The sequence below is a fragment of the Protopterus annectens genome, chromosome 15.part0 (genome assembly GCF_019279795.1).
Source record: "Protopterus annectens isolate FY-2018-M chromosome 15.part0, PAN1.0, whole genome shotgun sequence".
Taxonomy (NCBI): domain Eukaryota; kingdom Metazoa; phylum Chordata; order Ceratodontiformes; family Protopteridae; genus Protopterus; species Protopterus annectens.
In genome coordinates, this window is record NC_056749.1 from 320,016,950 (window position 1) to 320,030,109 (window position 13,160).

The window sequence follows — 13,160 nt, forward strand, 5'->3', positions numbered from 1 at the left end:
AATCATTAGATTGCTGGATGATACATTTCTATTCATATCTTCTATAAGAATGCACTAATACTAAAAAAAACTTCCCCCTGATAATGCCTTCAGCAATCTTAAGTGTTACTTTTATTTTACAAATATTTCAAAGTGCACTGCACAGCAGGGCATTTTTTTCCATAGGATAATTTCCAGTTTCATAATACAAACTGAGAATTAGAACCACACCTCTTAGACACATCTGCCTCTGACAGCAGATACTCAGAAAATACATACCCATTTTGCATGAGATGTACATATGATTTTTTTTTTCATGTCGTTTTCCTAACTTGATTTTAGAATATAGTATGAAGAATTGAGTTACAGAATGATTACTTTATTGATTTTTTTTATATGCTGTACATTTAACTGAGAAACACCAATAAACACACCTGTATCTTTTCATGGGGTGACCTGGAAGCGCTGTCTGGTTAAGTGACTTGCTCAGAGTCAAACTTGTAGGCAAATGGAGGTGGAAGAAACCAAACCATATACCATTTCATTACAGGAGGCAGTTTATTAGCCATTTGTAATCCTTAATCCTTTCCCCATAACAGCCAGATTATCTATAAAATATGGACTTTACTCATGGGTTGACTGCTTTGCTATAAGTTTGTTTTTGGTAGATTCTCCAGGTCCCATTTTATATGCTTTATAGTAGTGAATACTAAAGGATTAAACTGGGAAGTTTGTCCTTTAACTGTGTTTTCTTTGCACCTGTAAACACCTACGTACTGGACAAGACAGAAGATCAGCCTGCTAGTTTCACCTCTGTTGCCAGTCTTTTAGCACCAGATCTTTTAAGACAGTATATAAACTCCCTTATGCTCACGGATAACAAACTTAGACTCAGGACTAATAATTCCATCTTTGAGTGGTATAAATACCTAATTAGTATGGAAGCTTCACCAGTGGCGGCTGGTGACGTCAAATCAAAGGGGGTCTGCAGGAGACAGCTGAATGGGTGGGGTCAATGGGAAGGGGTGCAGCCAACTAGAAAGGGGAGGAGCTATGCTCAAAACCACAAAAACTGTAACTTTAATTAAATACACTGCCCTGGGTGCCGAACCATCGTCATGAGAGTCCAATCAAGACAAAATAAAATACAGAAGAAAAAAAAATATTCCAATGCATTGGCTGCATGCAGCTTACTTAATATCTAGATGGAAACAAAAAGGTTGTGAGGCATGAAAAATTAAATTACTTTTTAAATACATTACTGGAATGCCAGTCAAAATCAAGTACAAGAAAAACAAGCAGCATTCAACTCAAACCACTTCTCCTTGCACTGCAGTTCTAATTATAATTTATATTCAGCTTTATAAAAGTACCAATTAACATGCTGAAAGTAGCAATCTCTGTGATACCACTACTTGTAAAAATGTTTCTTATCCAAAAAAGACCTGCTGCCTGACAACAACCATCTACTTGTTTCATGTGGAAAACATGATCAAAGTAAAACAAGAAAAGCAAACAAGAAACAAGCTCAAGATACATTGCTTAAAGGATTACTGCACAGGTTATGGACCACACATGATAGATTGGCATTCTGTTTAGTTTACAGGTAAAGCCTGCAAAGATGACTGCAAGTCCTCCAACAAATGTAATGAGCTTCTTAATGTAAGCCTGTCCTTTATTACAAATACTGTCATATGCATTTCAATACCCAAGGCTTATACTTTAACTAGTTATGTAAGTATTCTCTGCATGCCAACAACAGAAAGGCTTTCAATGTTGGCAATTCCTTAACAATATGCTTATTAAAGTTTACTTGCATCTTACAATCTCAGACAAGCTTGCATTAAAACATTGCTACTTAAACACAGAGCAACAGGCACTTTCTGAATAATAAGCATAAATCAAAAGTATAGAATATGACAAAAACCAGAACATTCTGCAAAATCAAGGACAGATGAAAAGCCACTGTAGTACTTGTGTCTACCTTGGATGGGGGGTACTCTGCACACTTACACTGCATAACTGCTCCTTGCTTTGCTTGGACACATCCACAGTCACTACATGGGGGAGTGGGGTGCAACAAGTATGTCACAATTTGTAATGTCTCTGGTTGACTGTGATGGCCCTGACATATTTGTCATACCTCTCAACCTCAGAACCAGAAATCTGGACAAAGCCATACACAGAACTGGGACAAAGGCCCAAAAATAAGGACAATTTTTAAATATTGCTCTTATAAACTTAGATAATAAAATAGTAGGTCTTGCATTAGTCTGAATTTTCTGAAAGGTATGAAATCTGAAACTCAAATGTATGTCATTATTTTCTAACATCAGTCTTTAATGACTTGCCATTAATTTGCCAGAAAACCACAATTTTATGAAAAAATAGACCAAAAATGTGATGAAGAAATATAAAATAGTCACACAATTCAGCTGTGAACCTGTCAAAGAAGGGACACTTTTTTAATATTAGTACTCCTAACTTGAGCAGCTGACAAAAATAAAAGAATCATGTCATCTATAACTCTGATTTATTATAGTTATTTATTAATTGTAAACCCTCCACGTTTGGTTCCAAAATTGCCATTTTGCAGAGGGATTATTAGGGGAAGAGCAACATTTTGAGCCAAAATCTGGGAGAGTTGAGAGATTTGGATATGCCTAACTCTATAAAGCAATTTATTTGCACGTACCTCTCAACCTGTTAATGCAGGAAATCTGGATAAGGCCAAATATATTGTGGGAACATACAAACAGTACTAAAAATTGCTCTTGTATAAACTGAGACAGTTGATAGAATAACAAGGTCTTGCTTTAGCATGCACTTTTCTGAAGGTTATTAAGTCTGAAACTCAATGTCTGTCATTATTTAGTGACTTAATTCCTAAATGATTTGCCAGAAAACCACAAATTTTATGAGGAACAAACCAAAAATAAGAAGCAAAAATCTATTCATTCTGTGAAAATCTGGACAGTTGAGAGGTATAGTTCAGCCGGGGCTGTCTTTGAGTTTGCCTCCCTTTCCACCTCACAAAATCATGGTCGAATGGAGCCTCCCCCCTGCAGCCATTCCAATGTCCCATTACTTGGCTATTTCACCGCATTTACCATAAACACTAATGTGCATACTGCTTTACGTCGATGATTTGGACTTCATTTGAAAGTTTTATTTTGCATTTTACAGCACAAACACTAAGACATCTGCTAAACAAAGCAATGCAGTCTCACAGTGAAAACAGACTTGGCATTAAAACTTCTCTGCCCTTGAAACTCACATTCATTGAAACAGCATTGACATGCACATTCAAAAAAATACATTTGGCTAGTGGCAGATAAAGATTAACTTTGGGCTATTTTCAAATGATAGGCCCCTTGCGCACACAACATATGTGAACATGTGTTCTGTGATGCACCTCCCTGATTGTATTAAATGATATTCCTTGTATAATACAGTACAGTTGTTAGAGGGTGTTTTATTGTTTTGTACAATTTTCCAGTAAACAATGAAACAAAATGCATTCACCAATAATGACAAAACTGCCCAAACGAGAACATTTCCATCATAAAAGTCTACTCATACTTCTACAATCCACCATTATCAGTAAATATGCACAATCTCTGCAGAAGTAAGTCATCTAAAGTATTCCACATTAAAAAGATCTGTAACTAATGAAGAGCTTGCTGCTAGCAAACAACTCTGTATTTCATTGTTTCATCTACAAATAAAGTCCCCATTGATCTTGAGGAGTAAATTGCCTATATTAAGACTGGTAGAGAAGGGTGAAGGCTGCCAGCCTAGCCAGATAGAATTGTGCAGATAATTCTGTCATTTGTAAATATAAATGTAAACTACAGACATGTTGTCTTAAATGTAAAGAAATACTGTTACATGTGGAACTGGAAATAAATGTGACACCAGTGCACTCTACTGACCGAAGTAAAGCATGTGGTGACCCTTTGAAGTGCACAGTGGTGCCAAAGTCTAGATGAAGAAATTATTTCTATTGTTTTAACCAAGAGTTAAATTGCTAGATTAAATATGCAAATGTATTTTGGTTTCCTGACCAGCTGCAAGATAACAAAAGGGAGATGTTAAGAATGTAAATTCAGGTAATGTGTAGCCTGTGAACATCAGGAAAGTGTAAAACAATGATGTAATGTTTATCAGAACTGCAATAGCAATTTAAACAGAGAAAATCAGAAGGCATTAAGCATTTTTGTCTTAATCATCCAACTTACAGCACTGCCTCTTGCTCACATCTAAGTTATCTTAGACTTGTGTTTTCTTTTAGAGATAGCTAGAACTAGAAAGATTAGACTGTGTTTTTCTGTGATGTCAATGCTGTACTACTAAATTATTTTAAGTATTTCTGTGTGATCTCTAAACTCTTGACTAGCACCGACTGTATAGTAGAAAGTATTGTCTTGCAGTTTTAATTATTTATTAAATATTTTAAAACCTTTTAACTGTGGCTGGTTTGTGTAGAGATAATGTAAGCCCTAGAGTACATTGCATATTTATAGAGTTTACTGACCAAGTCACTCTAATAAGCCTTGAGACTGTTTAGTCATACTTCTAATTGGATAATAATATTGCACAGTAATAATTGGACACCCTTTTAAGGGCCTTTGAGTAGCTGATAATTATTAGCTGGGTGGTGGCAGGTTACTACTGTATAGTCTGGGTAAAAGGGACACAGCTGGAGAACCTGTGCCAGCCTTCCCTAAAAGTGTCTGGTTGTGTAAACTCTTATCTCAAAGTGTGTGTGTGTCAGCTACTTGGGCAGGGATACAAAGCACTGGTTGGACAGAGAGGGTGCTGGAGATTTTAGCTTGCCCAGCTAGGCTGAGTTCTGGACCCTGTAGCTGTGCCAGTGAGGAGTCTTACTGGGGACCTGGGGAGTAAGGGAGCAACCAACCCTGGACTGACTGTGAGCTCTGTGTGCTCTTAAGGGAAATTGCACTTTACTGTGTATTTGTTATCCTTTCCTCATAGGTTCATAGGTAGTTACTAGGCTATTGGCCCTAGGGCCTATATAAGCCTAGCCAAAGGTACCCTGGCTTTCGCCACCCAAGAAAATTATTTTCCTGTGCCACTGTCGAGCAGAGCCACAGAAGTGATCCACGGGGTGAATTTCTGATTTCCCATCCAATCATCAAGATTTTTCTTGAAGAGTGCTAATGAGGAGCTTTGTTTGATATAGATAGGTAGTTGGTTCCAGAGTATGGGAAGTCTCTGGGACAGGAATCTATCCCTCCAGCATGTTCTGTTTATTGTGGTGACGAGGTTTAGGTCCCTAGAGCGTGTAGCTCGTAGGGATTGGGATTTCTTTAAGTGGAGCATGTCTAAAAGCTCTAGGTTTGACATAGCATTGTGCGTTAGGCAGAGATCGCTTCTGAGTAGGCGATATGCAATGGAGTAAAGCTGCAGTTTTTTGAGACGGTCTGCATAGGGCATCTCTTTGGGGCCAGTAATCCTCTTTGTGAGGTATTTCTGTGGCCTTTCCAGTTGTTGTAGATGTCTTGTGAGGTACATACCAAAAGGGGCATTGTACTCTATAATGGGTCTAATGAGTGACGAGTAGAGGGGAACAATGACATCTTTTTTTTTTCCTGGATTAGAAACCTTTTGTGATGAGGTGTGCCACATAGAAGGATTTCATGACTACTGTGGCGATGTGATTATCAAAGGAGAGACTACTGTCCACCTGTGTCCCAAGGTCTCTTATCACACTTTGGGTGTTAAGTAGACTACCACCTATGTGGTAGTTCATGGGTACTGAGTTTTTACCAAAAGGAATGACAATGCACTTTTTGGCATTGAGCTTGAGGCCATGGTTTTGACACCAGGCATCTGTCTCAGCAAGGCCCTTTTGTAGGATGTCCACATCTTTTGGAGTTTTGATTATGGCTCCTAGTTTGCAGTCATCTGCGAACTTCATTAGCCAAAGACCTTCTGTGTTGGCCTGTACTTCAGACAAGTAGATAACAAACAGGAGAGGACCCAGGACTAAACCCTGTGGTACTCCACTTGTCACTGGTCTGAAGCTGGATTTGGAGTCTGCTACTTTCACAGTCTGGGTTCTGTCAGTGAGCCAGTTGGCAACCCATCTTGTGACATAGGGATTTATACCTAGTTTAGTGAGTTTATCTATAATTCCAGAGTGGGGGATGGTGTCAAAAGCCTTGGCGAGATCTAGATAGGCTGTGTGAACCACCTTACCCTCATCTACAGCTTTGGTGACTGCTTCGAAGAAGTCTATCAGGTTTAGGAAACATGATCTGCCTTTTACAAACCCGAACTGAATGGGGTCCTGAGTTTGGAGATTACCAATGGCATTGTTTATAAGTTCCATGATGATACGCTCCATAGCCTTGCAGACCAGGCTCGTTAGGCTAATGGGGCGGTAGTTTCCGGGGTCTGTGGCGGCTCCCCCTTTGTGGAGTGGGATAACTGTCACTGTGCGCCATTCAGTGGGCTCATAGCCTGAGGTGAGGCTATGATTGAGCATGGTACTTAGGTGGGGTGCCAGTTCGTTCTGTAGTTCATGTAGAACACAGCCTGGGATGTCGTCAGGTCCCATGGATGCTGTGTTCTTGGCTTTGGATAGTGTGTTTTTTACCTGTGCAGCCATGATTACAGGAACTTTGCATTCTTCTGGTATAGAGATGGGCCCTTTAGGGGATGAGACACCCTCTCTGGTGTTAGTTGTGAGGATTGAGGCTCCTTGATTTCTGGGCCAAGGCACGGGCATTACATTTGTGGTGGCAGTGGTTGGTATATCCTCACATTTGTGTTTGGCAGTGGTGAGATATCCACATCACATATTAATTAGTTGGCAAATACTAATTGTCTTGTAGTGGTGTGGGTAGAGTGAAGCCTATAGCTTGTGTTCAGTGAGCTTTGAAGGTGTTTTTGTACTCTAAAACAGCCACGCAGTGAATGTTCAGAGTTCAGATCACAATTGTTTTATTTCTTTTGTTAGCTTAGTTAGTCAGGAAGAGCAAGCAGCATGTCAGCAGAGGAGTATGGAAAGCTGACAAGGAGCCAGCTGGCGGAGATTTGCCAGGCTAGGGGACTGGTGCATGGAAACCTGACTAAGGCAGACCTGAGTGCAGCCTTAGTTACAGCTGCATCAGAAAACAGCAACCAGGAGGCCAATCAGACTGGCAGTGGAGATATAATTCTCTTGGAGAATGGACAGCACAACCTTTCTGCAGTGGTCTTAAAAAAATCCAGCTGGAGCTAAAGAGACTTGAGTTGGAGGCCAGGTGTGTGGAATTAGAAGCAAATGAGAGACTGCGACATTTTCAGGTTGAGGAGAATGAGAAACTGTTACTTCTGCAAGCTGAGGAACAAGAGAGGCAGAGGCAGCATGAGAAGGAGATGCTGACTCTTCGCCAGAGTCATGAAGGTAATGGGGAAGGGAGTAACTGGACCCCAGAAGCACAAAAGGTCAGTAAATTTCTTCCACAGTTTAAAGAGGGGGATAATTTTGATAGTTTCATTCATATGTTTGAGAGGGTATGTAAACAGTATGAAGTTGACCAAGGGCTCTGGGTACGGTTCCTGACCCCCTTACTCCATGGGCATGTTTTGATTATACTGCTGTAAAAAAAATAGTCTTTTAGACCTGTTTAAGCTAACACCTGAAACATATAGGAAAAAGGTTCATGAGCATAGATGCAAGGCAGATGAAAGTGTGTGTGAATATGCTGCTGAACTGAGCACTTATTTCCATAGGTGGGTGAGTGGATGTCAGGTCACCACTTTTGAAGGGCTGGCAGACCTTTTGGTGAGGGGACATGCCCTTAGCACTTTGCCTGAGGACATGAGGATCTGGTTAGCTGGTAGACAATGTGCTCCTTCAGATGAGTTGGGGAGGAAGGGGACCCCAGTATTGCTCATGGGTCTAAAGGCACCCATGGTGGGCAGCACAGACTGCCACAAGAGAATCTGCCAGTAGCAGGGGAAGCCACTAGTCTAGGTACAGGTCCAGGAGCTAGGGTTACATGTTTTGAATGCAACCAGTGGGGCCATGTGGCATACAGGTGTCCATGGAGGCAAGGTGGGGAACAAAAGGTGAGGGAGCCAGTAAGTGGGAAAGACAAAATGCCAATAGTAGGTTGTCTTGAGACAACAGGGGTACTAAACTACCATCCTGCAGATGTCCTGAGAGGGAAGGATTTAGATGAGACAGCACCATGTGCTTTTGCAGTTACACACAGTGAGGCTAGGAGACGAGCATGTGTGTCTGGTAGCCTGGGGGAGACCCAGACAGACTGCATACTTGCAGCCAGGACTAGTGAGATGGTTACTTCAGGGAGGAAGCTACTCTGTAGCATTAAGATTGAATGTGAGCCACAGCTGCTTGTGGATACTGATGGTCTCTTGGACAGAGTGACTGCAAAGTTAGTGGTGAGTAGTAGTACCCAGGTTGACAGTGAGGCACCACTGTTAGCGGATGCCAGACTTCCTGTGGAAGGGGAGCTTGGAAGGGTTACAAGGAGAGACTTGAGACAGGCTCAGCTCTCAGACCTTACATTGCAAGGCCTGAGGCAGGTAGCCAGGGAGGCACCTGATTCTCAAGAAAAGGGGGAATCTGTATACTGGGACAAAGGGTTACTATACAGAGAGTGGACCCCTGAGGGAGGGCTAGAAGGTGAGAGTACAGCAGTTGGTAGTGCCTAGAGTCTACCGTCTGGTGCTTCTAGCCATAGCCCATGATATTCCCTTTGCAGGTCATATGGGCATGAAATGAAGAAAGAGGTGTATTATGCAGAACTTCGATTGGCCTGGAATTTCCAGAGATGTAACAGGGTACTGCAGGACCTGTGAGCAGTGCCAAAAAGTAGGCAAGGTAGGAGACATGGTGAGAACTCCTTTGATGCCTTTGCCTGTGATTCAGGAGCCATTTCAGAGGGTAGCTGTGGATCCTCTGAGTACCCCAAGTTCCACAGGGAAAAAGTATAGCCTAGTTGTAGTGGATTATGCTACACGATACCCTGAGGCAGAAAAGGTGGCAAATGCTTTGTTAAAGATTTTCAGCAAGGTAGGTTTCCCAAAAGAATTACTGACTGACAGAGGTGCAGATTTCATGTCAGACCTGCTAGCTTGTGTGTGGAAGGCCTTTAGGGTGAAGCACATGAAGACCACCCCTTGCTATCCCCAAACTAATGGTCTTGTTGAGAGGTTAAACTCTACAATCAAGTTCATGCTATGGGCATTTGCAGATCAGTTTAAGAGTGAGTGGGAAAAATATTTGCCCCATCTGTTTGCTTACAGAGAGGTTCCCCAGAAATCCACAGGTTTTTCACCTTTTGAGTTGCTGTATGGGCATAGGGTGAGGGGACCTCTAGATTTAATTTGAGATGAGTGGGAAGGTGAGTGTGAGTCTCACAAGGAGCCTGTTGTGGCATACATCCTAAACCTCAGGACAAGGCTCAGGGAACTCAAGGGCTTGGCCCAGGACAACCTGACAGAAGCCCAGCAACAGAAAAAGGTGTGGTATGACAGGACACAACAAGCTGCAAGCAACATGGGAGGGAGCCTACAAGGTGATAAGAAAGGTAAGTGATGTTAACTACATGGTGGAATTGCTAGGCAGACGGCAGGGGCACAAACTGTACCATGTTAACATGATGAAACCTTACCATGATAGGGAGGCCCTTGTGCTGAGCATTTGCAGTGGATAGCAGGACTCTGAGGGAGATTTGATGACTGATCTCAGTGAGGCTCGGGCTGACACCTCGGTGGAAGGGGTAGCAATGTACCAGCAGCTATCTCCTACCCAGGTTCGAGAAATCAGAGCAGTGTTGCAGGAATTTGGGAACATGTTCACTGGGAAACCAGGGTGCACCCACCTGGTGCAGCACCAGGAGGGAGGAGGTACAGCAGATGTTGGAACTAGGGATGATTAAAGAGTCCAACAGTCCCTGGGCCTCCCCAGTGGTGCTGGTGCCAAAGAAGGATGGCAGCACCAGGTTCTGTGTGGACTACAGGAAATTAAATAGTCACACAGAGTCAGATGCTTACTCCATGCCTAGGACAGATGAGGCCCTAGAGCAGCTGGATGGGGCTAAGTATCTTACAATCATTGATCTTACCAAGGGTTACTGGCAGGTGCCCTTGACTCCCAGTGCTAGAGATAAGTCAGCCTTTGTGACTCCTTTTGGCTTGTATGAGTTCACAAAGATGCCCTTTAGGATGAAGAATGCCCCACCGACTTTCCAGAGGCTGGTAGTTCATATCCTAGCAGAAGCAGGAGGGTTTGCCCTTGCTTACTTAGATGATATTGCCATCTACAGCCATTCTTGGCCAGAGCACCTTCAGCATGTTAGGGAGGTGCTGGGCAGACTACAGAGGGCAGGGTTGACCATTAAGCCGAGCAAATGTCAGGTGGGTATGGCAGAGGTCTCCTACCTAGGACATACAGTGGAGAGTGGTAAGATAAGGCCAGAACCTGCCAAAGTGGAAGCCATTCAGGCATGGCCTGCACCTGTTACTAAAAAGCAGGTGAGTGATTTTTTAGGGACAGCAGGGTACTACAGAAAGTTTATCCCTAGTTATAGTACCATAGCTGCTCCCCTCACATACCTGGACTCCAGCATGTGAGCAGGCATTACAGAAGCTTAAAGAAGCTTTGACAGGACCCCCTGTGTTAGCCAGTCCAGATTACAGCAAATAATTTGTTGTGCAGGTGGGGGCTGTACTTAACCAGATTTCTTCAGAGGGGAAAGAGCACCCACTGGTTTATCTCAGTCGTAGGCTGCAACCCAGGGAGGAACGCTATGCAGCTGTAGAAAAGGAATGTCTAGCCATAGTGTGGGCATTGCTGAAACTTCAGCCTTATCTGTATGGAAGGAAATTCACTGTTATGACAGATCACAAGCCCCTAACATGGTTAAACAGAGCCAGCCAGCAAAATGCCAAATTGCTAAGGTGGAGCCTAGGGTTGTAAGCATATGATATGTCAGTGTAGCACCACAGTGGGAGTAGCAATGCCAATGGAGATGGGCTCTCAAGACAGGGAATGGGGTGAGGTACCCTCAGATAGACCTGACCCTCTCAAGCGGCGTTTCTCAAGGGAAACTTGAAAAACTAGCTTGAGTTTTCCGAGGAGGGGAGAAATGTGAAGACTGGTAGAGAAGAGTGAAGGCTGCCCAGCTTAGCCAGATAGAATTGTTCAGATAATTCTGTCATTTGTAAATATAAACGTAAACTACAGGCTTGTCATCTTAAATGTAAAGAAATACTGTTACATGTGGAACTGGAAATAAATGTGACAGCAGTGCACCCTACTGACCAAAGTAAAGCATGTGGTGATCCTTTGAAGTAGACAGTGGTGCCGAAAAGTCTAGATGAAGAAATTCTTTCTATTGTTTTAACCAAGAGTTAAATTGCTAGATTTAAACATGCAAATGTATTTTTATTCCTCTGTTTCCTGACCAGCTACAAGATAACAAAATGGAGATGTTAAGAATGTAAATGCAGTTAATGTGTAGCCTGGGAACATCAGGAAAGTGTAAAATGATGATGTAATGTTTATCAAAATTGCAATAGCAATTTAAACACAGAGAATCACAAGGCATTACATCACATTTGTCTTGATCATCCAACTCACAGCACTGCCTCTTGCTCACTTGTAAGTTATCTTAGACTTGTGTTTTCTTTTAGAGATAGCTAGAACTAGAAAGATTAGACTGTTTTTCTGTGATGTCAGAACTGTACTACTGAATTATTTTAAGTATTTCTGTGTGATCTCTGAACTCTTGACTAGCACTGACTGTGTAGTAGAAAGTATTGTCTTGTGGTTTTAATTTATTAAATATTTTAAAACATTTTTAACTGTGGCTGTTTTTTGTAGAGATAATGAAAGCTCTAGAGTACATTGCATATTTATAGAATTTACTGACCAAGTCACTCTAATAAGCCTTGAGACTGTTTTGTCATACTATCAATTGGATAATAATATTGCACAGTAATAATTGGACACCCTTTTAAGGGCCCTTGAGTAGCTGATAATTATTATCTGGGTGGTGGCAGGGTACTATCGTATCATCTGGGTAAAAGGGGCACAGCTGGAGAACCTGTGTCAGCCTTCCCCAGAAGTGTCTGTGTGGTTGTGTAAACTCTTATCTCAAAGTTTGCATGTGTCAGCTACTTGAGCAGGGTCACAAAGCAATGGTTGGACAGAGAAGGTGCTGGAGATTTTAGCTTTCCCAGCTAGGCTGAGATCTGGACCCTACATCTATGCCAGTGGGGCATCTTATAGGGGACCTGGGGAGCAAAAGAGCGACCAGTGCCGGACTGACTGTGATCTCTGTGTGCTCTTAAGGGAAATTGCACTTTACTGTGTGTATTTGTTATCTTTTCCTCGTATATGAGACATCCTCTGTGGTGTTAGTGGTGAGGATTGAGGCTCCTTGATTGCTGGGCCAGGGCACAGGTGTCACAATTGCAATAGGGAATGGATGGCAAATAACGGACGGGTTCATACTTACTAGGTATCTTCGCCAAAGAGGACATTCTCAAGACAGCAGCATCCACCCAGTTTACAACATGCGACTATATCAGCAATGCATCTACGTACTGTGGGAGTAGAACACACAGCCTTCTGCATCAAAAGCAAGTACACTACCTGTTGTGCTATTAAGAATGCAAGCAGACTCAGCATAAGCAGCACTAAACCTCTCTTCTTCTGCAGCTCTCAGCTCCTTGTAAAATCTACTCAACACTCATCTGTATCTCTCAACTTTGCAGCACAAGAAATCTGGAAAAAGCCAAAATGTATTTGGGAGAAACAAAAGCCCAAAAGCCTGGGATACATTTTAAACATTGCTTGTATAATCTTGAAAAATTGCTAGAATAAAATGCTGTGTTACCACCATACATTTCACTGCCAAGTTTTGAACCCAAGACCTTGTGCAAAACAGAGCAACATACCACTATGCCAAATCAGCTGTTTTGTGAAAGAGAGGAAGATTGAAACTTAAATGGCTACCATGTAGTGAATTCACCATAGCAGTCAACCTGTTGGTACAAAACACCTAGACAAAGCCATTAATGGGGGAATACAGCCCTCAAACATATTCAGTGAATTCAGTTCTCACCATACCTCTCAACCTTAGCACATAAAACCTGGACAAAGCCAATAATGGGGGAATACAGTCCCAAAA